Raw genomic sequence first — 25,724 nt, forward strand, 5'->3', positions numbered from 1 at the left:
AGCTTCCAGAAATCGATCAATGTCACATGGTACGGTTTTTATATTCATTGACATAAACAGCTTCCAGAAATCGATCAATGTCACATGGTATCACCATGTGACATTGACATAAACAGCTTCCAGAAATCGCTCTAACAATGTTAGACTAACATGCAGATAGACAAGTTTGAAGATAATAAACACACAATCGCTACAATATATGGCTTATCTGTGTTATTTATACCATGTTGGGTGTTTTCATAATAGATTATATTTATAATGCAATGCTACTCGAGCTTTTATAATTATGCAGAATATTGTGAAATATATTTTGTCTGATTTTTTGATCCAAAGCCAAAAGTAAAGTAAGTTTGGAGTAAAAACATGGTTTTAATCTCATTAGCTAATTGTTGTGTTTTAATAAATTGGTGTAATAAATCATAAATTATAGTTTAATAAAGCATAAATTGTTGTGGCAGAGAATATAGATTGCTTTAAGTTATCTGGTCTACCTTTATGAAGCTCTGCACTGTGGCCAAGCAGAATTTCCCCATGGGGACAATAAAGTTAACTAACTAACTAAGCAAAAACTGCCCAGAAATTTGTACTTATCTAGTAAATTAATCTTGATTTAAGCATTTTAAATATTTGGACTGGAAAAAAGAAAAAATACCAAATAAGAAGAGCATTTTTTGCAGTGTAGTCAAATCTTCTGATCATTTAAAATATAATAGGCCTTTGTTGATTACATTCCAAATATAATAAACTACAAAAAATATACATTTCCTTTGCCCTGTTGCTCTCTGTCACAGACTTACCTGAAGCTCATTCATTATGCAGCTCATTAATGCGAGTCCTTTTTTATCTCAGGTGCTATCTCATCATTATTCATTAGATATCACGCCTCCTCGCATATTGGCTTTGAGAAGAGAAACTGTCTTACAAATTTTAAATCAGTGTATTGTTTTATGTGAATGAGTAGGCTCAATGATTCTCACATCAGTTTAAAGAAAAAACTCTATGAAGATGGAGTCAAAAGTCTTGTGAACACATCTATTGTGTGTTTTGAAGCCTTAATTTTAAAACAATTTTTTTTGTTTTTTCAAAATCCGTGCATAAACATTTTTCTCTCAAAAATGTAGCATGTACATACATGTTGCTCACATATTCTGGTACATACTTTTGCCATTAATGTGTTTATAAGCAACTGAAAAAAAACAAATGTCAGAGCATGTCAAAACTTCTAAAGGGCCCCAAAAGAGCTCAGACTCCAGAGGGTTAACCGTATCTAGTACCAAGTCACAGACAGGGCTTAAAGTCCTCATGAAATCAAAATCGGTCTTATTTACTTTGTTAGCCCACATTACAGGTCTTAGGGTGAACAATTAATCCGTGCAAGTTCATACACATAAAAAAATTGTTTGCCGTGGTAATCTTTAATCAAAATCTGAAAAGTAACTTCCGGTCTTGAATGGCGTTCCCTTTCCGATGGTTTGAATATCCATAACCACTCCCCTCCAATCGTTAGTCTGCTATGAACGAGAGATGGGGAGGAGGAGCGCTGAAGTGAAACCCTGCCCTCTATTCAATATTCCGTTTCGCTTGGAAATACGTCACAGCACTGAAATAAAATCAGTTGCAACTTCCGGTTCACTGGGACTTTAAAGTATTCTGGCACCGTGCCGGATCTCCGGCGTTTGGCTGCGGAGAAAAATTCTATAAATAGAAAACTGTGTTGATATCACGTTCGAGTTCATGAGTCCGCAATGGATTGAGAGTAACACGTAGAGTCAGCTGGCATTGGTGTTGACGTCGCCGACGAGCACACACTTCCAGCCAATCAGCGATCAACAGGCAGACACGCTCATTCATGACTGAAGGGTTTTTAGCGCTATATCTTGTAGCTGTATATTCAAGTGATCGCAATGCTAAAGTGGCATAAATATACAGTTGTATCCACATAAAGAAGTTGTATCTGTATTAGAGTAAAGAGTGGGAGAGTGATCCAGCGTGGATTACACCTCTTTATAAACATAACCAACTCTGAGAGCCCAGTTGAATGGCTTTAATTGAATGACGAATAAGTGACTTTGACTCCTGTCCATCATCGTGTGCACACTGACCAGGACATCTGCAAGTTTTAAACCATAGACTGCGCTGTACTTATCCCCCACGTGATGCATTTTTGCTATTCGCAATCCAGAAGAGAGAGAGAGCGAGCGAGCTCTCACGTGGAGCTACAGCGAACACAACACCACAGTGGACAGAATATACACACTGGACAGAATATCACTCAGCACAACCCACTGTAGATACACACACATTATATACACATTTATATAATTTATTATTTATCATATAGCACCTATTGCACATTGGATCTCTACTGTGAATAATAATGTATACTGTACATTGTATACTATTATTATTATTATTATAGCGTAATGTATATTGTTTAATGTATGTTTTAGTGTGTATATTGTTTAAAGTATATTGTTTAAAGTATATTGTTTAAAGTATATGTATATTGTAAGTATGTGTATATTGGTTAAAGCTGTGAGAACCACACTCACATTGTGTGAATTATTTATTGTTTATTGTAGAGTTTACTGTGCTGTGAGTAATTGTGGGCGCATCAGTGTAATCTGATGCTGCTCTAAATGTTGTACATGTCATGTCGTGACTACTATGTTGCTCGGAACTGCACCAAGAATTTCACCTGCTGTTGCACTTGTGTATATGGCTGTGTGACAATAAAGTGATTTGATTTGATTTGATTTGATTTTGATTTGACAGTCAGCTTAATGAGTGACGATGGCCAAGAGAACTACACAAAAGTTTAATCTGCTTAAACTTTAGGGATGTGCTGTGATATTAATCTAATTTTATTTTTGATTTCGGCTTCCAAGAATTATAAAAAGATGATATGAGGTAAAACTATTCCTATAAACCAGGGGCGGTTCTAGACCATTTTTAGGGGGGCTTTAGCCCCGATGTCTGTCATGCCAGCCCCCCTAAAACTATCAACTATCATGTTATCAAAATTTATTGAAAGTGGGAATCACAGAATCCACATCGGCCGCCACATATTGCGTCGCTATTTAAAACATGCAGCGTATTCGTTCAGCTGCATTTCTTTCCTTGCTCTCCCTCCGTCTCTCTGTCACTCATGAGCGTCTCTCGCTCTCAAATTGCCAAACCTGCTTTTGATATGAAACAAAGTCTAAGCTTTTAACATTTTAAAACAAAATTCAAACAATAAATAGCGTTTTGGCACTAATGTGGCATAACATAACAGTTAAAGCCAGAGGCGTTGAAAAAAAGTTGCGACAGGCTTTCATCTCGCGGCGGCGCACGGTCACGTGGTTAATCGAGCTCTCAATACTTCTAGCGCTGTGTCAATACCAATACATTTGAATGGCTTAAGCGGATATACAACAGCTTCATTATACAGGTATTTGCAGCAATTTTTGGTAAACAGTACAGCATAGTGTGCATTGATTATTACGTCAACCACATTTAAAGTATCATTTTATTATTGAGAGTGATGGAGATGCGATATTGTGAACATGAATGTTTTTCTTGTATTTAGCCCTCAGGTATATTCCTTACTAATTGCTCACACTCATACTCATTGGTGGTCAAATGTGACCATACACCTTAACTATTTTTCAATTAAATGAATGTTCTATATTTTAGTTTAATAATATTTATTGAATATTTTGAGGAGATCTTTTGGTACTAAATAGGCCTACTATTTGTGCAATAATTATGGTCCATTAATGACCATTTAATTAATTAAAATATTTTTCTAATATTTTTCTTATTTATATTACAATTAGTGTAAGTAAGTTTAAAATAGAGAATTCCAATGCAAAGAGGCAAATTAGAGTCATTTTGTGGCTGGAAAAATAATACATTTCATTTGTCAAGTCAAGTCAAGTTTATTTATATAGCGCTTTTAACAATGTAGATTGTTTCAAAGCAGCTTTACAGTGTTAAACAGGAAAATAATGCAGCATTATTTTATTCAGCTGTATAGCCATTCTGGAAAAAACGCTGATGTTATCAGTTCATTTCAATTATCATACAGTGACAGTGTGGGCTTTAGATCAATAATTCGATCAGTAATTTAGTTTAAATGGTTAATTTAGTTTATAAATTAGATTTATTTCGATGTTTAGTTGAAAAATTTAGTGTCCCCAACTGAGCACGCCAAGCCAGAGGCAACAGTGGCAAGGAAACCAAAACCCCATTAGGTGACCTAATGGAGACAAATAAACCTTGGGAGAAACCAGGCTCAGTCGGGGTGCCAGTTCTCCTCTGGCCAATTAACAAACAGCGTATTATTATTATTATTCTGGCAGCTTTACAGCTCAGAGGTCATAATAAGTCAGAATATTCGAGGGACCGGGGGCAACATGCTGGAGACGGGTTTATTGAGGATGATGTTGATTAAATAATTATTAAAGTGCAATATTCGAATGATCTGAGGCAACACGCTGGAGACGGGTTTATTGAGGATGACATATCGATTTAAGTATTATTTAATTTGTAATGCCATGGTTTACCCACTATAGGTGCCTGTATGGCTCTTTAATAAATATACATTCTAGTTGCTCAAAAAAGTATTGCAGATCATAACTGCTTACTTATTTTTAGGTTTTGCTTTTGAATACATATTTAGACATGATCAAACGCTAGATTTCTTTAAATGTGAAAATTTAAAAACGTTAATAACTCACATCCTAATATTTTTAATGATACTTATACAAGCACACACACAAGTGAATATGAATGAATGCAAGCAAATATAATTTAACCCAAGAACAGTTTAAAATGGTGCTAAAAAGTTATTAAAAACTTATTTTTCCTTATATATACCAGTACGCTATATGAATTGATACTGAATCGAGATCGAAATCGATATTTGTGCCAATTACCAACCCCAAATACTCCCCTCAACCCCCGCCCGCCCGCCACCACAAATTGGGTTCTAATCTGTGGGAAACACTGGTGTCTATCACAAAGATATCTTTTCGCAAGGGCAGATCAGTCTCCATTTTACAGGCGGCACACACTTCTCCCTTCGATGGAACTACACAGTCACCAGGCCCTATCCATCTGACTTTTCCTTCAGGCTTGTCATAACAGGTTTCAGTTTCTTGCTGTGGCGGCAGATAGATGGCAGGGTGTCGAGTCTGGATTCTCAAAGCACATGCAACACTGGATCCGTCAGTATCATGGCTAAGAGCAGCAAGACGTTTGAAGAAACTGGCATTTGTACCAATAATAACTGGCAATTGGGAATGACCTTGGGGTTCAGGACATACCAAGTGCCAAGATGGAAAGTGGCTCCTCCACACCCATGACAGAGGCAGGAAATGTGACGTTAACCACAATATATCCCTTATAGGGGTAACTGGAAGAACTGAGGCCCCATATAGATAATCCAGTCAAGGGGTGAATGGGCACATCAGGCAGGTTCTTGGAAAACCAACTGTCAAACACGATGGTCACTTGTGATCCGCTGTCTAACAGTGCTTGACATAATTGGCCATTCAGCTTCACTTCTACAGTTGATGCCGGTCCTACTAGTCCCTTAGGAACACTGTTGGGCGTATGGATGTTTGTCTGGCTCTTTCTGGAGAAACAGGCTTGGTCTGGAACAGTTCTATTTTCATCTGTCTCGTGCTTTCCACTCTTTGCCTGCCGCAAAGAACGAATCAGCTTCTGTATCACGTGATCAGAATTTGGTGGAACTTGACATTTTGTGGCAATATGACCATCTTCTCCTCACCATTAGCAGAAGTAGTCGTCTCTGGTTCTGGCTGGCTTGGATCTTAATGACGTGGAAACAGACTGTGATGGTTTTTGCCGCTGCTCTGGACCATGAGATGAGCCTCGAGTGGAACTGACACTCAGAACTGCCAACTGGTGCTGGAAGTGTTCAACCGGTCTCTTAAACTCTTGTACTTCCGAATTCTCCGTTTTTTTCAATCTTCTTGAATGGTTTGTCTTTAGTTTTAATCACTAATGATGACGTAGACATAGCTTTGGGCTCACCTCCACTTATTTGAGTCCTCAATTCTTGCAGCTCAGCCTTGAGTTCCTGGATGACAGAGGTGCTGGTTTCTTCCTCTCCATGGAATTGTATGGCTTTTGCTTTGGCAGACATTCTGTGGCGGGCCGCTTCACTCTCCTCTGCCTCACGTATTTCCTTTAACAGACTCAGAAAAGACGGTGGGTGACTTTTTCCTTTCTCTCAGCCTCAGTTGGAGCAACATCATGTCGGAATTCACAGCTCCTCTAATCAGCTGTTCCACTCACACTTTATCTACCAGTCTGAGGCACAGTCCATCTCTTTCCACTACTTTGCTGAGGGTCTTCTCCATCCTTCTTAGAAATTCAGACAGCGCCTCCCCCTGGCGCATAAGACGAAACTTGAAGTATAAATCCTCACCAGACTCAGATGATCCAAAGGTGCTCTCCAACGCTTCCAAGCACTGCAAGGCACTCGCTTCAGGATTGGAGAATCGGACAGCTCTTACAATGTCCAATGCAGGACCCTTGAGGCTTTCCACAATTCTACGGCGCTTTTCTTTCTCGGAGCAGTCACACTCGGTTATCATCAGCCTGGCTTGGTCAATCCAGTTTTCCAGGTTCTCCTCTACAGTGGGGGTTGGAACTACAGCTGAAAAGGTGCGAAGGCGTCGGTATGCGTTGCTGTCACTCGGGATCTTTGCCGTTTTTTCCAGTACTTCACCCATGGCACGTGATTCAGGGGAACTGTCTGTGGCACTGTGTGAAGAAAGCAAAGCTTGAACATCATTGAGAGACTTTCCTTCTTCCATCAGGAACTTTGTCAACTTCGCAGTGAAACCTCCAGAATCTGTTTCAGATGCTGATTCCGGTGTCTGGATAACAATGACTGACCATGGCTCTTTCTTGTCTCCCCATGACACTTCAGGAGTTGTGCTCTTATGCTGCGTTCACACCAAACGCGAATTGAGCGTCAGGCGCGAGTGATTTCAATGTTAAGTCAATGGAAAGGCGCGTTGACGCGCGTCTGGAGGTCCCGCGGCGCGGAAGGCGCATTACGCGCGGCGCGAAGGACGCAAATCCGCTTCATTCGCGCGTCCAGTTCGCGCGAATGGCGCGAATTGGACGCGAATTGAGCGTCTTGCGCGATACGCGCGTTACACGCGAATGGTGCTTTTGTGCATTCACGCGTTTGAAGCGAATTCGCGTCTGACGCCCGAGTTGAAAAATTTGAACTTTGGCGTCAATTCGCGCCGCGTTAACCAATCAGGAGCCTGCTCGCTGCTGTCACGTGGTAAAGTGACGTGTATGAGAAACCCTGCATAAATTAAAAACAGTACTATTGTGTCACAAAATGTAGTTTTAAGACGTTTTCAGGTGGGAATGTAATTGTTTAAAGCTCAAATCTGTGGTTTATTTATAAAGAGAGCGCCTATTTAAAAAAAATAATCTTGTGTTTTTGGAGTTGTGAGATCCAGGCGATCACCGGGCAATCACTGCTCATAACCCCGGCGAAGGCAGCCTTTCCTCGGCCAGTCCTTCTGGCGTCTGCCGCTGGCTCTGATGTCCTGTAGTGGTTCGTTTTGTGTAGATCTAACGGCCGAGCTTTGCTCTCATGAATCTATAATTTGTTGTCTGCCAAATCGTTTTGACTGAGGGCAAAGAGAAGTTTAATAACTTTATATTTTAAGGATATTTAAATATACATGTACTGAAGATGATGTAGGAGTTGCCTGGACCACATTTGTGTGGCTATTAATGCTTAATATATATGTTTAATGAAAATGAAAAGAGGCAGAGTGGTGTTTTATGACATATTTCTCCTGGAGTGCCTTGAACGCGCGTCAATTTCGCTTCCAGCGCTCGATTTCTACGCGCGTCCAATTCTCTGCTGACGCGCGAATGCATTCAAAATGTACGCGCGTGAAACTAGACGCGGTAGACGCGATTTTGACGCTCAATTCGCGTTTGGTGTGAACGCAGCATTAGAGTCAATGGCGAGTCTGCACTCACCAGGGTATCTGCAGGTTTCACAAAGTCAAATTTAAGACTTTTTAAGACCTTTTCAAGACCATTATGAATTAAATTTAAGACCTATATCACGCAATTTAAAAAAAAGGAAATGCAGAATCACAAAATTACTTGCAAAATTAGTTTATTCAAATTGAACAAAGTATTAGTAATCTTGCACTTCCTCATAGTTTATCCCATCAGGATTAATATACAAACACACTACCAGTCAAAAGTCTGAGAACGGTAAGATTTTTAAATGTTTTTACATTCTGCTCACCAATGCTGCATTTATGTTATTAAAAATACAAAAAGCTGTAATATTGTGACAGTTCTGTTGTGACTATTTTCTATGTGAATATATAGTAAAGAGTAATTTATTCCTGTGATCAAAGCTGAATTTATCATCATTACTCCAGTCTTCAGTGTCACATGATCCTTCACTAAATCACTAATCATTCTCATATGAGGATCTGATGATCAACAAACATTTATGATTATTATCAGTGTTGAACACAGTTGTGTAAAACATTTTTTTGGATTCTTTGATGGATATAAAAAAAGTGTTTATGTGTATTATTATGTGACTCTAAAGTCTGGAGCAATGATGCTGAAAATTCAGCTTTGAATCACAGAAATAAATTCTATTTTAAGATATATATTGAAATATAAAATAGTTATTTCAAATGGTAAAAAAAAAAAAAATTCACAATACTGTTTTTGCTGTATTTTGGATCAAATAAATGCAGCCTCGGTGAGCAGGAGAGACTTCTTTAAAAAACATTTTAAAAAATCGAACCGTTCTCAAACTTTTGTCCGGTAGTGTGTGTGTATGTATATAAATTTTTTTTGTGAGATCAAAATTACTGATTTTGTGGTCGTCATTTTCAGAAATGTGCATGTTTCTTTCTTTTTTTTCATAATTAGGATGCCACATTTACCATATCATTATATTAGATGCACAATAGTCACACATGGCAATACAACAAACAAGATGCATGAATCTTGTTTGACAATAGGACAAATAAATACAACTTAAATATATAGATACAAACAGTGCTTTAAGTTTAGGTAGGCTACTGTTTGTTTTTCCCCGTTGTTGTTGTTTGATTAATACTAACGGCACAGGCAGGAGGGGGTATAGGCTAGGCTATTATATTGGATTGCTTTAACTTTAAGACCTACAGTAATGAGCTCATAGATATGGATATCTATGAATGTGCCTAGATTCGGTTCACTCGCGCGAGCGCTGACAGGCGGCAAACGCGTGCAGAATCCGCGGCCAGTCTGACATCTGTCCGTGTGTCAGTAGCGAATGAGTTCGGGGTTTCCATCGCTTTTTAAACTCTTTGTTTAGTGCTATCGGGCATATCAAACTTTTATTTGGTCATTATACGAGATGGCAGGTGAAAAAGATTCGCCTTTGCTTTCACGATCGCGTGAACTGGAAGAACTGGAGAACTGAAGCTGAAGAATAAAATCTGTTTGATGCGTCTGTGGTACAATCCGAAAGAGACCCGCGCCAATAACACGAAAGCTGATTGGCTGCTATATAAGATGCATGTTGGTCTCTCACTAGCAAAAAAACGAACTAACAACACACACACACACACACACACACACACACACACACACACTCTCTCTCTCTAAAACATTGCGGGATCATTTCAATGAGCAATGGAGTAGCGTTACATGGACGTAGGAAAATTAAGACCCGTTTAAAATTATTTAAGACCTCAATACTTCAGCGAATTTAAGACTTTTAAGGCCTTAAAATTTTGATTTTGAATTTAAAGACATTTAAGACTTTTTAAGATCCCGCGGGTACCCTGACTCACACTAGCCTGGCTCCGCCCTCCTACGTACTTCCGCTCAATTTTCATTTTCCTTCAGTACTACGTCTGGGACTGCGGTGTATGCTTAGGTTTTCCCCCGAACAATTTTTCACCGGTCCAATCAGCGAACAGAGGGAGTGGCTGAGAGCGATGACGTTGATGTCGTGCGCTAGTTTGAGTTGTAGTTCAGTAATGGCGGCGGTGAAAGATGCGAGTGTGTGGCAGCGCTGACGAATGTCCAGAAGTTAAAAGTGTGGCGAGGTGGATGAGCGAGCGAGACTGGTGTGCGTGATTGAGACACACGGGTCTCGAGTCCTCTCATGAGGGAGCACGGAGGCATATAAGGACGAGCGACACCGGTGAAGGACGAGAGAGGACCAGGCCTGGATTTTAAGTTGGGTTTTGTTATGTATGTGCGCGGCAGTCGTCAGTGAGGGGCTACCGCTTTTACTTTCATTTTGTGTTTATTATTTGATTAAAAGTTGTTAAACGTTCGCCGGTTCCCGCCTCCTTCTTCCCTGAACAAACGAACTCCCGTTACACGGAGCAAGAACAATCACTGCTGTACTGCTGATGTTGTGGTCCGGGAAAAGTATTTTTCAGCTCGCTCCGTTAGTGGTGAAGGAGTTGCTGAAGCCGTCCGTCTTCATTATCGACTTTTGACAAACACCACGGTCGTGTGGTAATGTAATTGCTGTCCGAATCCACATCTCTGAGTTTTCAAGAATATATCACTTCAAAACTCACTGTTTATATCCTTTATAGACCCCTGCAGAGCACTGTGCGGTTGTGTGAGCTGTAATTTGCATTTCTAGACTTGTATTTCTTTAAATACTGGCAAGTGTTTACAAGAGCAAAATATTTCACCACCGCTCAAAAAATAAAAGAAAAGCACGTAAACATTTGAATTGGGCTGTTATTCAAGGCAGCATTTATTCTTATCATACTAAGCATATGACATTTTATTGACAGCATACAATCATGTTATGATTGCACGAGATATGCACCACAAGAGCAGCGCGTTCCGATCACAAAACTCTCCTCTCCACCGTGAATAAATTACAATCCGAATGCACAAGGTTTTATCACTGACACTGAGGTGGTGTGCACAGTTAATGTGAGAATCAAAGGCGAACGGCGCGTGATATACGTCACGACCAAACGTTAGTGATTGGTTAGGCAGATCCAGAGTGACTCTTGGCAGATCCAATAGTTTTAAACTTCAACAGAGAACCCGCCTTCAAGGAAGTAAACGCTTGTCAATGGAGAGTGGCCAGACTCTATGTACAAATGAAATGTACGAGAGTCAGGTAAAACCAGGCTAGACTCACACAACACCAGCAGAGAACGCGAGGTAGGTCCTTCTCTTGTGTCTCGTACACAAACTCTTCCTAGCGCTTTTACTCCTTCCATCACCTCTTCAATTTCGGTCACTTCTGTGTGAACAGGTACATTTAACAGCATTAAAGCATGAGTCACATCAATGGCAGCATCTTTGCACCAGCTGGTTAGCTCGGCTTGGAGACAGGGGTCTTTCGTTAGAGCCATGCTAACACTTCCTGCAGTTCTCAGTCACATAAAATGGAATGACAGGATATGCTTGAGCTTAACTTTTTTCTTTCTTCTTTTAGAAACTTATTAATGACTTGCAAGAGGGAGATCCCGGACGAGCCCCCACTTTATGTAGCCTGTCTACCTGTCTTTACTGTAATTAAGTAAAACAGCGCTCCAGATTTATTAGCTAAATGCCTACAGATGTTGAAGTTTGGCCCCTCTGAAGTCACAATGAAATACTGTTCTTTGAGAAAGCTACTTAGAATTAAACTCTATATGCACCCAAGATAAACTGGTAATTATAAAAGCTGTAGAAAGAATAAAACTCGGCTAAGAATAACAAAATGTAAATTATTTAATTAGATATAGAAGATCAAAAAATAGATAACATATAGATGAATATCAGAATGTGAAGTAATTCACACTATCACGTTTATAAATCACCAACACTATCACACTGATAAAACAATATATCAGGTAATATAAATGACTGAAGTTGTCAATATGTCACAAAACCACTCAAAATGACAGGGTTGATACACTGGAATTAATGTATTAAAATGAACCAATTGGTATACCAATACTGATATTAATTGCTGTGGGCCCAAATAAAATAAAATAAATAAAGATACCTCACTTTCAACGTGCAACCATACAGCAAATCGTACTCGGTTACTTAACGTAACCTCGGTTCCCTGAGATAAGGGAAGGAGTACTGCGTCTTAAGACGCCATGGGTAGGTTCTCCTACTCTCGAATATACTGAAGTAATTGTAAAATCACGCAGTGCTACTGCCCAGTCAAAACAGTGTCGAGACATCTCGCACGCTATTGGCTGGCCAGTGGGAACTGCATGAACCAATGGCAGAACAGCGTAATCTGAGCGAACCAATGGGCACAAAGCCCGCGAAGCTGAGCGCAAGAGCCCGCGAAAGGGGCATATAAAATACGCTGTAACTGTCAAAAACGTCAGGTTAAATCGACTGAAGCGACGATCACCCGAGTCAGCGCCATAGCACGGCCGTCTACGCAGTACTCCTTCCCTTATCTCAGGGAACCGAGGTTACGTTAAGTAACCGAGTACGTTCCCTTTCGAACGGTCAGTTCGTACTGCGTCTTAAGACGCCATGGGAACCTGTAAAATCCCGCCGTGCTATGATAAGCGCAGTGACATGTACTCCCTCAAGTTTGAACACTTATTAGAAAGGGCTCAAGACTAGAGTTACTGACACATCATTTATATATATAATATATATGTACACACGTCTTATACTACTGGGCTCATAGAGGCCGGTAACTATAAGGAATGTGTAAGCATTGAAGCATATGAAGGCCCCAATGCCAACTTATGACGGGGACGGGCTTACAAGGCCGTCTAATATTCGTTAGGCCATCTCAGTATTTTCATACAGCGAGGACTTGTGCCTGCAGTGCAGGGACATCCAGACTGAAGAATCTGGTTAAAGTAGATGGTGAGGACCAACTTGCCGATCTACAAATGTCACCCTTAGAAACTCCACTAGACCACGCCCAAGAGGAGGCCATGCCTCTGGTGGAGTGAGCTTTGACACCTATGGGGCATTGGAGGCCCATAGTGTCATATGCTAACGCTATCGCGTCCACTAGCCATCTGGCTAGGTTTTGTTTGGTGACCGGAAGTCCCTTAGTTCGGTCACCAAAACTTACAAAGAGCTGCTCCGACTGTCTAAAGTGGGAGGACCGCTCAATATATGCTCCAAGCGACCTAACAGGGCCGAGCAGGTGTAACTGTCTCTCATCCTCCGAAGTGGGGAGGGCAGAGAGAGTGATTGATTACCTGTGCTTTGAACTGTGTTGAAAGCACTTTAGGTACATAACCATGCCCTGGTTTGAGGATGACTTTAGAATCGCCTGGGCCAATTCTAAACATGACGCGTTCACAGATAACGCTTGAATGTCACTGACACGCTTAACAGATGCCAGTGCTAATAGCAGGGCAGTTTTCAGCGAAAGCGGCTTTAATTCAGCCGTCTGCAATGGCTCGAAGGGAGGTCTTTTTAGTGCTCTTAGGACCAATGAAGGTCCCAGGATGGCACCATAGGAGGGAGAAGGGGGTTAAGCCTCCTGGCTCCTTTTAAGAATTTTATGACCATGTCGTGTCTGCCTACTGATTGGCCAGCTATAGGCGTATGAGATGCGGCGATAGCTGCCGTGTAGACTTTGAGTGTGGATGGAGTGTGTCCTGCATCCAACATCTCTTATAGAAAAACAAGAATTTGTGATATCTCGCATGACACTGGGTTATAGTTCCTGACTGAACACCAGTCAGAGAACACTGACCATTTAAGGGTATAGAGACGTCTAGTAGACTGAGCTCTAGCTTCACTGATGGTGCTCAGGACACTCACTGGGAGGTTCTCGAGCCCCCCTTGAGTGGCCAAACATGTAACGCCCACAATTTTGGGGTGGGGGTGCTGGATTGTCCCGTTCGCCTCAGAAAGGAGATCTTTCCTTAGGGGAACAGGCCATGGGGCTGCTGATAGTAACTGAATCAACTCGGGAAACCTGATGTGGGTTCGCCAGAGTGGAGCCACTAGCAGGACTGTGTGTGCGCTCGCATTCCCTGATCCTTTTTAAAATCTAGGGAATGAGCAGTACTGGTGGAAAGCATAAAGTATGCAGCTGGGCCATTCGTGGGTCAGCGCATCCTTGCTTTTTGAAAAATAGATTGGGCAATGACGGTTGTCTTCGGAGGCGAAGAGGTCGACCTCTGCCCTCCCAAAAACACTCCATATCATTTGAACCATTTAGGAATGGAGGGCCCATTCCCCTGGGGACACGAGGCCCCTGGAGAGCATGTCTGCTCCCTGGTTCAGTCTGCCTGGCACATGCACTGCTTTTAGTGAATGTAATTTGCCTTTTGCCCATAGGAGGAGATGTCTGACCAGTTGGTTGAGCCATCTCGACCTGAGCCCGCCTTGGCGGTTTATGTAGGAGACCACAGTCGTGTTGTCCGTGCGGACTAGAACATGGTGACCTGAGAGACGTGGTAAAAAAGTCTTGAGGGCTAGCACTACTGCCAGCATTTCTAGGCAGTTTATGTGCAACCGTGACTCCGTGCTCGACCATGAGCCGAAGGCCGGTTCGCCTCGTACAGAGCGCCCCAAACCGAGTTGGAGACCGTGGTGACCACCATCCGTCTGGAAACTGTTTCCAAGTGACCACGGGGCCAGGGCTTTGACACAGCCGCGGCCCACTTTGATCCAAAGTTGGACTGAATGCCACGCTTGGGAAGGAACCCGTGATTTCAGCCAGTACGGCAGGGGGCGCATGTGCTTCATACCCAGCGGAAGTACTGGAGAAGCTTTTGCCATTAGGCCTAGCATTCTCTGAAATTTTTTAGGGGTGTGTTGGTTCCCATTTTGAATGAACATGCAAGCTGCTGTGTAGTCAGAGCGCGTTCGTCCAATAGCCACGCCCTCATTTGGGCTGAGTCTAAAATCGTTCCCAGGAAGGAGGTTCTCTGCCTGGGAAGCAATGAGCTCTTGGCTGTATTTATTCTGAGACCCAGGCATTCTAGATGGCTGAGTAGCATAGATTTGTGAGATTTTATTTCTTCCTCTGACTGGGCCAGTATGAGCCAGTCGTCGAGGTAGTTCAGAATGCGCATTCCCGCTTGTCTTAAGCGGATAAGCCTTCCCTTCCCGTCGAACACAAATCTCAAAAACGGTCTGTGACGTGGGATAATTTGAATATGAGAGTAAGCATCTTTCTGATCCAATGAGAAAAACCAGTCCATCGGGCAGATTGGTGCGATGATCTGTTTTAATGTCAGCATTCTGAAAGGCCTTTTGATAGAGCCTTGTTCAGGTGTCTGAGATCTAAGATGGGCCTGAGGCCGCCATCTTTTTTTTTTTTTTTTTTTTTGGGAACAAGGAAGTAGTGGCTGTAAAAAACCCTGACTCGTTCTGAGCTGGAATTTTTTAACTCGCCTTTATGGCGGTAGAATGCAGGGGAGCACGCATTAAAGCGGACTCGTAGTTTACATTCATTGCATGAAAAACATTCAGAACAGTATTTTTCTCCCTGACCGGAACAAAAACGGGCCGAGGGGAGAGATGTGACACTGTGCGGACAGCACTTATGTGTAGCGGCACACACCTGTAGTGGGCGCGTGCTCTACATATAGAGCGCTCTCGGCGTGAGCAGTAATCTGTGAGAACAGTGCTTATGTGCAAGGTGCATGTATTTTAGTAAAGTCGTTGTTAAAACACAGCATTGATGTGCAGGCGAGCGTGTTTGACAACAGGCTAGTTGACTGCAATATTTACATCTCCAGTCGCCTGAACCGAGGGGATTGAGAGAATGTAAAGTAAGTCTGTAGTGGTAATCCGGCCACAGCAGGACTTTTGAGTGGTTCTATAGCGCTGAATTAACAGTGCTTATATGCAGGGGTACACCCTATGTAGGGGACACACTGCCTGCAGTCATAACAGAGGAAATAACTCTTAATTGTTTATTAGGATCACCAATAATACAGCGTTCTGTGTACAGGCGTGCATGTTTTATAACAGGCTCGTTTACTGAGAGAAGTGGTTGAAGGCTTGGCCGCCATTCACTAAATTGAGACTCACTGAGAAACCTGTGAGAGCTGGGCTCGAACCGGCAACCCTTTGTGCGAAGTACACCGTAACAGCAGAGGGCGCGGCTATGACGTAAGTCGCGCTCTTGACGGTGTTTTCAGTGTGTGTGGCGTGCGTGTTTCATAACAGGCTCGTTTACTACACTGTTGAACCTTTCCAGTCGCCTGAATAGGGGACTGAGAGAAGTGGTTGAAGGCTTGGCCGCCATTCACTAAATTGAGACTCCCTGAGAAACCTGTGAGAGCTGGGCTCGAACCGGCAACCCTGTGTGAAGTACACCGTAACAGTAGAGGGCGTGGCTATGACGTAAGTCGCGCTCTTGACGGTGTTTTCAGTGTGTGTGGCGTGCGTGTTTCATAACAGGCTCGTTTACTACACTGTTGAACCTCTCCAGTCACCTGAATAGGGGACTGAGAGAAGTGATAGGGTGAAAAAGACGCAGGGCTTGGCCGCCATTCACGACGCCATTATGCGCTAGACAGCGAGGCAGCAATGACGTAAGTCGCGCTCTAGATAGTGAGCGCGCTGGGAGAGAGAGAGGGGCGCACGCGCTGCCGCTGAGGAAGCGCGAGCTGCAGTGACAACAGCCTGTAGCGTAAGGCGCGCTCTCAATATCTCCAGCAGTCTGAGAGAAAGTAATGCGGGAAGCTCCGGCATTAGTTTGCTCGTCCACTCTGGCTTTCTCTGTCCGCGCGCTTCTTAGCGCGGCCCGAGTGAGAGAAGAGGAAGAGCGAGACATTGGTAATAGTGCGGATTCGTCTTCCTCATTGCCGCCGAATGAGACCAAGCCCTCGGCGTCGAGCGGAGGGAGCAGGTCCGATCGAGGGAACGTCACAGGGGAAACGTCTCTCTGAGGTGAAGACGAGTCACGCGGGCACTGGGCCGACGTGAACTCGCTAGCCTCGGTATACTCAGCCCTCTGGCTCCGCCGTTCTTTCCCGCCGAGGCTCGGGCGGAAAGGGGAACGGGAGAGCGCGAGGGCCGGGGTCGCGCTCTGAAAAGAGCGCTATCCGCGAACGGAGGGAGGAAATGGGCATACCCTCGCAGTGAGAGGGCAGCCGGACCCGGTGAGAGCAGCGTCCGCGTGGGCCTTGCCCAGACAGATCACGCACCCTTCGTGGTTATCCTCCTAGTGCAGGTAAGTACTGCACACAAGTGATATGTTTTTCTCAGTATTGTACAAAAAGGATACACCGTAGTGTTTCACCAAAGAGCGCAGGGGAAAGGCGTGACAGCTCGCGGGATCGCTGGCGATTTGAGCGCGCTGAAATACAGCAGTCCGCTGACTCTCGCAGGACGTCCGGGCTGGTTAGTTCGCTATTCCGCTGCAGGCTCGTCAATTCACGGTGAAGGTGGTGTAGTTCGAGTTTATCAGCGAGGACCGTAGATCGTCGCTGAAGGAGATTAATCTGACGTTTTTGACAGTTACAGCGTATTTTATATGCCCCTTTCGCGGGCTCTTGCGCTCAGCTTCGCGGGCTTTGTGCCCATTGTCTCGCTCAGATTACGCTGTTCTGCCATTGGTTCATGCAGTTCCCACTGGCCAGCCAATAGCGTGCGAGATGTCTCGACACTGTTTTGACTGGGCAGTAGCACTGCGTGATTTTACAATTACTTCAGTATAAAGAGTATTCAAGAGTAGGAGAACCTACCCATGGCGTCTTAAGACGCAGTACGAACTGACCGTTCGAAAGGGAACCGGAATCCTGTAGGCGGCCTCGCGCAGCTCTTTGCGCGCGCTTTCCCGGTCTTGCGCCGCTCCTCGCTCTCTATCTCGCGCCGATCCTCGGCTCGCGCTCGTCCTCGTCAGCCGACAACACGCACCTCCCTCGTAGCCAGAGGAACCCCAAATAACGCGGGTATAAGGGGCGCTATCTGGTCCTCAATGTCTCCCTCGTTGTGTAAGAAGACCACAGCGTGAACAGTCTTTAGTCTTTGGGTCTATCAGCCTTATATATATATATAACTGCGCCGTCAGTGATCGGCAACACTAACGACAGACGTTATAGACTGGATTAAAGGCCGCGATGTTAAACGAACATACACAGAACTGAGTCACAAAACAAAACACTTCCACTTCAACACTTGTGTGTCTTACACGGGTCACTATACACACAGTATATATATATTACATTTATATATATCGATGAATTATTGATTATAATATAAACACTTTTATTCACCGCAATCTCCCAGCGTCACTCTCCGATCGGCTGCACTTGTCTCCCTCTCTTCGACTCTCCCGCTCATAGCCCCACGCACCATCAGAGGCGGGACTTAAAACTCTCATAAACCAATAAAAATAAAGGAATACCCAGAGCCATAGAGAGAGAGAAAAAAATCTGTTTTGATCAATTAATTTGGGGTCATAAAACTGAATGTTTAATAATTATAAAGAGGTACTCTAAAAAAAAGAAGTATTGAAGGCAAATCATTTTAGTTGAAAATAGAATTTCAACTAACAGTCACGTGATCCTTCAAATGCATATTTTGCATATCATTCAAAACATTTCTTCTTGTTATTATTATTATTATCAATGTTGAAACCTGTTATGCTGCTTAATATTTTTTGTGAAACGTGCACACAAATATTCTGTTTTGATCCGTTAATATGGAGTCATAAATGTTTAATAATTATAAAGAAGGTACTGTAAAAAAAAAGGATGGTACTTTTAAACAAATTTTAGTGGAAATATTATTTCAACTACCGAATACTAATATGTAATGCAGTATTATGTATATAGTATAATATACATATTACCATTTTGCTTTTATTTAGACCACAGAAGAATAATTTTCATATAATCTCAAATTTGACATCTGGGTTTTAAAGTAAATATATGACACACTTTAATTATAAGTCTTCTTTTAATACATAATACAATACATTTATACATTTTTTAAAGAGAAATTACTAAACCATCCTCCAGTTCATGATGTGTTGCTGATCTCTGCATTATGTATAGTATTAATAAATGGCCCCTATTTTTTATGGTTGCTTCAACACAAATTCTAGACATGGGGGTTAAGAGCTGTTGTTTACACTGACTACAAAAATGACTTCACTGTGTGTTTCCCCAACATCTCACATGAGTCAATTAGCTAAAGTACACATTGAGTAATGGACTATCAGGCTTTCACTACAGGCTTTCACTTTGTTTAACTCTGGTTTCTTTTGAGGCACTTTGCTATCAGCAACCTGTTTTGATAATATAACATAGCTTTTATTGCTTATATGGTCATTTGTTTTGTAATTCTGTACATGTTCTTAGTGGATGTTTCCACCACTCTGACCTTTTAACAAAGTGATGTTTTGTTTTTGTTTTGGTTAAATTGGAAAAGCTAGATATGATGTTTATGAATGAATGTTTCATGTAATCGTCATAGCTGCTGTTTTAAGATAAGAAACAGCAGACAAAGTGTATTGTCTCAGGATACAGAGAGCTTTATTGTTTCTCAGATGTTTAACCATTTCTCTCCATGCTAGATTATATCTCAGAAGCAGCCACCTCAGTCCATCTGCTGTTCAAATTCCGGACAGACTAGACACAAGGTATATCAGGCATTTATCTCCCGTCATTGCCCTCAGCCCTTTAGTGACTTGAAAATCTGGTTGTTTCATGGTGTCAAGTGTTATTCACTGGATGGATAGATTGGGGTTATTGTCACAGGGCCGGCCCTGACCAATTTGCTGCCCTAGGCAAGATTTTACTTGGTGCCCCTTGTATCAAGGTTTAGCACTACATGTTTTCAGACTAAGCTGCGGAAACACTGGTACTGTTTTATTTTTTTAATGCATTGATGTTTTTTAATTTTTATTGTTGTTGTTTTATATGATGTCCAGTCTACCCCGTCATTATGTTCATGATATTATTATTATTATTTTTTAAAAAGGCTGATGATAGTTAAACTATACAAAAATAGCACCTACGCCACATTACAGCTTAAAGGGTTAGTTCACCCAAAAATGAAAATTCTGTCATTAATTACTCACCCTTATGTCGTTCGACACCCGTAAGACCTCCGTTCATACTCGGAACACAAATGAAGATATTTTTGTTGAAAGCTGATGGCTGAGAAAGGCTTCAGATAGGCCTCCATTGGCATTCAGAACACTTATACTCCCAAGACGGATAAAAGGCACTTAAAATGTTGTTACAAAGTCCATCTCACCACAGTGACTCTACAATAATCTTACGATGCGACGACAATAGTTTTTGTGCGCAAAAAAAAATCAAAATAACACCTTTATCCAGCTTGTTATTTCCTTCCGCGTGTGCCTCCACGACGCATGCGCGAGAATACCCCATTTTGAGCACTACACCGAGACCTAAAGCACGATCAATGTAGAATCCAACAGCTGAGATACGCGCGTCTTCCTCTGATTGTAAACAAATCACTTCTGGGTCATCGGTCCGAACGCCGGATCTGTGTCATATTCTCGCGCATGCGTCGTGGAGGCACACGCGGAAGGCAGTAACAAGTTGGAAAAAGGTGTTATTTAGATTTTTTTTGCGCACAAAAACTATTGTCGTCGCATCGTAAGATTATTGTAGAGTCACTGTGGTGAGATGGACTTTGTAACGATGTTTTGAGTGCCTTTTATCTGTCTTGGGAGTATAAGTGTACTGAATGCCAATGGAGGCCTATCTGAAGCCTTTCTCAGCCATCAGCTTTCAACAAAAATATCTTCATTTGTGTTCCGAATATGAACGGAGGTCTTACGGGTCTCGAACGACATGAGGGTGAGTAATTAATGACAGAATTTTCATTTTTGGGTGAACTAACCCTTTAAACACAAATAACAAGTAATTGCATCTAGCATTCATGCACAAACTATTGAGAACTAGCAAAAGTGTTTGTTTTCCAGATGGCAGCAAACTTCCACTAATATGCACATTCATGTTTTCACCATGAATTAAACTGAGAAATTTAGATATTTAATGTGAAATTTACATAAAATGTTGCTATTTTAAATAAACCTGTATATAAATATCATTACTAATTTCGGCAAATACATTTTAAAATGTCCATATGTCCCCTTAAAACTGCACAACTGTAGAGTAAAAACATTAGGCTATTAAAAAAGTGATACATGCGTTTAAAAAAACAGATATGATTTTTTTTTTGTTGGACAAAATACACTGTCTGTGGCCACTGGAGAACCCAGAACAGCTGCTTGCATATAGTTTAAGGTAAAACTGTAATTAATTAGCGTACATAGTATTTTACTATGCAATCAAATAAATTGTTCATTCATTACATAACTTTACCTCTGTCTTTACACTGCAAAAAATACTCTTCTTATTTAGTAATTTTTTCTTGTGTCTAGTCCAAACATCAATTTTTTTTAAAAACACTGGATGTATTTTTATCATTATAGGATGGTTGTGTACAGGCACTGCCAACACACATTTCCGTATAATCAACTTGTAAAAGTGCATGTACCATTCTATGACCCCTTTAAAACTAGCACAATTATCTGCCAAATGGGGTGAGAAAAATGATCTTATTTCTGTTTGGGACAGACACAAGAAACAAGATTTCAATCAGAAACAAGATTATTTTTCTCACCCCAATGGCAGATAATTTAGCTTGTTTTAAGCATAAACTCACTTAAGAAAAAATATTATTTTACTTATCTAGTAAATGCACCTTGATTTAAGAATTTTTAGATATTTAGACTAGAAACAAGACAAAAATACTAAATAAGAAGAGCATTTTTGCAGTGTTTCCCTTATCTTGCCTGCATCAGAGGGCTTCTGTTTTTTATGACACTACAATTCGTCCATCCGTCATAAATGATCAGCCAACTTTCACCGTGTCTACACCTGGAGCGAGCGGCCAAGCACCCTAAAATATGAAAGCAATCCTGTCTACATTAGATGCGGCGAGAGGCGACGCGAAACAACAAATTCCCAACGTTAAAGGTCCCATGGCATGACATTTTCATTTTATGAGGTATTTTAAACTGATCACGCGTTATATTTCTGACGCACTTTAAGCTCGGCGGGGTAGATTGATGAGGCGGCCCGGGAAGATGCGGTGGACTTAATTAAGTTTTTTTGCGCTTTATTTGGTAATATTTCAAATTACAGTTTTTCTCAGTCGCTTTGGTACATTTCTCTAATCATCCTCGACATTTGCAAAACAGTAAGTGCATTTCTCAAAACAATTCGTACAAATAGCAAAACACCATGGATTACCTGCAAAAGCCAGTCTCTTGCTCAAAATCCTTAGTTCATCTCTCAAAAGTCAATATCTGTGTCAATGAAGTGCCATCAGAATGACAAGTCCTTGTGTCATTGTGTATGAATAAGTCAAATTGCTTAGTCATATTGTGAAAATAACTGTACTCTGGAGGGATGTTCTGATGTAAATATGGCTAAAATTTTTGATGACAATTATTGTAAATTGTAGGTTACACCTTAGTGTATGTGGGAGTTTGAATGCAAGAGACTGGACAAGATTCACATTTATGCTTTTACTGTTTGTACTGTAATTTGTTGACAGACCATGTCATTGCACTGTTAGACATTTCTGTAATTTGTACAGTTATTTACTATATATCACCCAGTATAATACTGTAAATTCTCTTTACAGTAAATAACTGTAATTCCCGTTGCATCATGGGTATTTTATATGACGTCAAACACCAAATACAGTGATTTCCTGTATTTTTAAAAACTAAAGTTTAATACTGTATTTACCACAACGGCCTATTTGGCACAATTGGGATCGACAGGATTTGCTTTAGATTTATATTGGGAACCATCAGTGCAGCGTTGAAAGTTTCACCCGAGGAGAGAGCTCACGGTTCCAGAGAACATATGAGCTGTGTCCGGACACCCTGCGAAGATTTTTTCATCCCCCGTGAGAACGGCAAACAAGCAAGGTAAGTGTGATTTGTAACGTACTATCCGCGGTTGTCTGCACCCCAATTTTAGCTTGTCAGCATTGGTGCTAAAAACTGAGGTAAATCTAACGTTTTATGAATTTATTGAATTAGATTAGGAACCGGTGCAGCGTTGTAAGTTTTGCCCGAGGAGAGAGCTCACAGTCCGGACAACATACTTTACATAACGTTAGGTTATCATTTGCTTAAACTTTGCTGCTAAAAACTGAGGCAAACCTAACGTTTTATTTAAAAAAAATGAGTTTATTGAATTAGATTAGGAACCAGTGCAGCCAGCGTCGTGTGTAACGTTACTGCCCGAGGAGAGAGCTCACGGCCCGGACAACATACTTTACATAACGTTAGGTTATCATTTGCTTCAGCTTTGGTACTAAAACTGAGGTAACGTAAACCTAACGTTTTATTTTTAAAAAGACTTAACGTTAGTGAGTTTATTGAATTAACTTTACCAATACAATGAAGATTTTGTTTATCGAGCATATTAAGCGTACATTAGGACGACGTTAGTTAGTAAATTAACGTTGGCCACTAGTTGCAAAAATAATGTCGTTAACAAACAAAGTTTACATTTGGATTGACATTATTTATTTTACATTTTAGATAAGAAAACCAGGAGCCTGCCTGTGCTGTGCGACACTGGAACTCATACAGACACTGGAACTCATACAACTGTAAGTAACGTTAGTCCTCTTTGTTTCTCCACATATTACTGATAATTCAAAGTTTTTCTTGTATGTTTAGTCGGGTCTGTTTAACAGAATCACAAAATTATTTAGTTTTTCCACCTCTTTTTAGCTGTAACTAGCCATGTACCATGTTTTTTTTTCCATAAATTATATTATACTAAAATAATCCAAAACTGTGTTTGTCCAGGACTGACAGATTATAATTTTATTTTCTGGAATTGAAGCAGTCCTGGACAATTTTTGGATGATTTTGGCAGATGAAATATAATTTATGAAAAAAACATGGCAAAACTTTAGAATAATGTTGCTCAAGTGCAAACCTGAATACATTTCTGAACACAAAAGAAGATGAAGAATGTTTGTAACCTAACAGATTGAGGCACCATTCACTTCTATAGTAATTTTTTCCTACCATGGAAGTGAATGGTGCCTCAAAATTGTCTATTTACAAATATTCTTTAAAAGGTTTAGAACAACAGGGCGAGAAAATGACAGAATGTACTTTCTTTTTTTTTTTTTGGTGAACTATCCGTTTAATGACGGACCATTATTCTAAAGTGTTACCAAAAACATTTAAAGCAAAGGCACTAAGGGTGATGAAATTTAAAATATCTTTATTCTCTTAATTTTCTCTTGCTTTAAGTTTTTTTCGTGAGGAAAAACCCAGAGGAGGGAACAAGATGCACCACCAAAACCGGAGTGAGTCGGAAGACCGGGGAAGTTGTGAACAGGAAGACAACTGTAATCAACAACAGAGTGTCATCCTTCCTTCGCCACCTAATAGAGTTTGAATGGAAAAACTTGGACTAGGTGAGACACTTTTTTAATAGGATGTGTAATGTACACAGACACTTACGCTGCATTCACACAGGGCGTCATGCCGGTTAGAAATTTTGTCTGACCTGACAGTGACAGTGACGTATGGCATCAAAGCACCTCGAGAGCAATTCGAGAGCAGCCGCTAATACAGCCGGTGCAGTTTCTCCAGAGCGACTGCACGGACTTTGATGATGACACAGCTGTTCCCCGATTGGCCAGATTCTCCGCATGACAGCGATCACGTGTTTCGTGTTTATTCTAAAACCTTCAGTTCCTCTAATGCGCACAAATCTCTTTTTTATAACAGTTAAATCTCTTTTCATGTAGTTGCGATGTTATATTGTCATGTTTATCAAAATAAAACAGATGAAAAACGTAGACCCCCACTTCATTGATAGTTTAGGCTTGTATGTTAACTTTATTCTTGTACAAACACACGCTGTATTAAGTAGTGCATAAAGTATTACATGACAAAAAATGTCTCTGAAACATCTGCGCATTGACAAATATTGCATTTATTTCACTTCAGCTAATAAAGTGTGCAAACACAGTGCAAGCATCACTGCGGGAAGCAGAAAGTGTCAGTCTTCACGTCTCCGTTTGCAGCTCCTCCCCGCCTGCACGCGGCTACTCTCGCCGATTGGTTGCATCCGGCCACAGCTGATGTCCAACACACCTTTCAACTTCTGCCGCTTGCAACGTGAGTGAAGCGACGCGACGGAACCCACAATTCAGTTCAGCAACGCATGACGTCAACCATTCAAAGTAAATGAGAAGCGTCCCGTGTGAATGCAGCATTAAGTTTGAGGATACCTTACTAAAGCTAATGCAGTATACATGTAATCCATCCTGCAATAAAAGGTTACATTGTTGTTTTGATTAAATAGTTTGTGAAATCATGTTGAGGTGATTCAGTAATATTACTTTTTTGGAGCATGTAGTTTGTGCTGCTGCTACTATTATGTACTAATAGTTTTCTTTAGTTTTTTACTCAATATCAATTTTGTTAAGCTAATAACAGAGACACCTCTCTAATATGCAATCAGGTTCAGCATCACTACAAAGTACATTCTTCAAAATATTCATAACATTGAATCACCAGCTAAAACAAAAACTGAACATTTCATTTCACATCTTCATGAAGGCATTGCAGGACTGGATTAGACTAGACAGCATACGTTTAGCTAGGTGTACCTCAAAGTGTTAACTGTCTATAAAATAGTATTTTACCATTATGATGAATTGTAATGGGATTATTATTT

General features: G+C 41.2%; 1 long non-coding RNA gene across 1 annotated transcript in view; it reads left to right on the forward strand.

Annotated features, from left to right (window-relative positions):
* The first annotated feature begins 22,676 nt into the window (after positions 1-22,676).
* Positions 22,677-25,724, forward strand: part of LOC307138497 — a 3,676-nt gene continuing 628 nt past the window's right edge. Inside the window, exons 1-4 of the long non-coding RNA XR_013818028.1 lie at positions 22,677-22,936; positions 23,558-23,628; positions 24,287-24,453; positions 24,992-25,227. This is a non-coding gene — a long non-coding RNA (uncharacterized lncRNA). The remainder of the gene's footprint in view (positions 22,937-23,557; positions 23,629-24,286; positions 24,454-24,991; positions 25,228-25,724) is intronic.

Source organism: Gobio gobio (genome assembly GCF_949357685.1).
Source record: "Gobio gobio genome assembly, chromosome: 15".
NCBI lineage: Eukaryota > Metazoa > Chordata > Actinopteri > Cypriniformes > Gobionidae > Gobio > Gobio gobio.